Source organism: Amblyomma maculatum, chromosome 1, assembly GCF_055883805.1.
Source record: "Amblyomma maculatum isolate TAMU_Amacu chromosome 1, ASM5588380v1, whole genome shotgun sequence".
NCBI classification, from domain to species: Eukaryota; Metazoa; Arthropoda; class Arachnida; order Ixodida; family Ixodidae; genus Amblyomma; species Amblyomma maculatum.
In genome coordinates, this window is record NC_139344.1 from 240,912,283 (window position 1) to 240,914,229 (window position 1,947).

Sequence of the window (1,947 nt, forward strand, 5' to 3'; positions counted from 1 at the left end):
AGCTCATCACTCACTCTCGACAAACGAATGAAAGCAATGAAGTGGCTTCTGAACTCACTATCAGCTAAAATTAAAAACAAAAAGAAAAACTTCGTTCGCTTTGCCACCAAGAGAATGTTGAACGATGTCACTACGTGCGGATTGCATGCCTGTAGTGCTCTCTGAAGAACTATTTCATGTACAGCAGTCGAAATTGTGCAGCATGCTTTTTGAGTGAAGAATGCTATATGTGTTTCACGTTTATGCGATTTGTTGAAGAGCCACTCCGCCTTACGTCGAGTGTCCAGAGAAGCCGGCTTGTGTAAGTTGCGGAATCTCTCCGCTTATAATAAAACGACCAATACACAGCAAACATTTTCCTTGGTCCCAACCGTTTTACTATAACGGAGCTCTCCTGTTTAATTGAAGGGTGCTGATGGATACAAAGGTGACGGGAAATGAGATGGGCGTCGAGGACACCGGAAGCCCAGCGTCAAGGTGAGTAGAACATGGGGATTATAGTGAGTTCCCCGCCTACGTCCGTCTTACTCCGACTGAAAGAGGGAGCCGCTTTCAGGTGGTTTTGTCGGCGTGAGTGCATATGTAAATTGCGCCTGATAGCACACCATAAAAGTACGCGTCAGGTCATTTGTGTGAGGGTGGTCGGTTGACCTTGCCTTGCAAACGGAGGCTCGAGGAACGTTCTGTTGTTGAATATAACTGCGCTTTCTCATAAAAACATAGGGACTCGGGCCACGGGACGATTGTAGAGAGGTCGTACCAAGCCCCCCTGAAGCGGATGGTGGCTATTTAAGTGGTTACCGCCCAGAGGAAGAGGCCCTTTCCACTCCTTCAAATCGTGAAAACTTCACAAAGCGTGAAAGTGTAAGGTGCTATTACAACATGCTGGCGCGGTCGCAAATGCGAAGTCTTCAGTGGCCAGAGGCTGAGTGGCTACCTCGTCACTGACAGCGTCGAATGAAACGAGGAATAGTGAACTCACAAGCAGAAGCCACTTAATTATTGCAATACGTTGGTGATTGATTTTCACCTGCAGCTGATTGGACTCAGTCTGCTAGGGTATGGAATCGTGTAGCTCTTTTGTTGCATGGTAAAGAAAAGGCAGTGGGACTACCTCACTGTAGAAATGCGTGCACGCTGACCCATGTTTTTATACTGCGTTTCACAAGTTTCTTGGAGCACTGCAAGAGGTAAAGGCGACCTAGACCAATCGGGATGACGCGCGCAAGATGACTGCGCTCGCATCCTCCTGTGCCGCCTTCGGCGACAGGAGCGTATACCAGAGCATCCCAATTGGTCCAGATCGCCCGCAAACAACACATCTTGAGGGTGAAATTTTCAGAGGCGAGTCGAAATGGTGCGCCCGCCTTGTACACGGGTTAATAACTGCGGTAGTTGCGGCCAGCGAGGGTAGGAAAGGGTTGACAGCCTGCTGGAAGCACGCGCAGAGAGTGTCACCTGGTACGGGTAAAAAAGGTGGCGGCTGGACATGGAACGGTGAGGAAAAAAATAAACAAGGGCGCTAGCGAAGACGAGCGTTATTTAGGTTTTAAGCATAGCGCACACCGCCATCGCTACCGTGCCACTAGTGCGCATGCGCCGTTTGGTCCTGACGTTGCGCATGTGCGCGCAGCCCGCCAGCATGTCAGGGCGATTCTCGTGCCGCTGCCTAGCGTTTTCATGGCACAGTCATCCCCTTTGTAGCTTGTTGGTGATTTATAAACCGGATTAGTTGGCGGAGCACAAATTGACCGTATTGTGAGCACTTACAAGGAACTGCAAATTAAATATTTTGAACTTCGTTTGAGCAAAACCTTGGGCAGGTCCTAGACGGCAGCGTGGACGCATCTCGGCCGAAAGCAGTGCCGAGCCTCCGCCATGGCGCCGCCTGAAATCGCTGTTAATCTGGTTCGTAAAAATCCATTAACCGGTTGTACCTTAGCGCCC

General features: G+C 50.0%; 1 long non-coding RNA gene across 1 annotated transcript in view; it reads left to right on the forward strand.

Moving 5' to 3' along the window:
- Window positions 1–279: 279 nt before the first annotated feature.
- The window catches only part of LOC146206050 (uncharacterized), a 34,360-nt gene continuing 32,692 nt past the window's right edge, over window positions 280–1,947 (forward strand). Inside the window, exons 1-2 of the long non-coding RNA XR_014704331.1 lie at window positions 280–301; window positions 409–477. This is a non-coding gene — a long non-coding RNA (uncharacterized LOC146206050). The remainder of the gene's footprint in view (window positions 302–408; window positions 478–1,947) is intronic.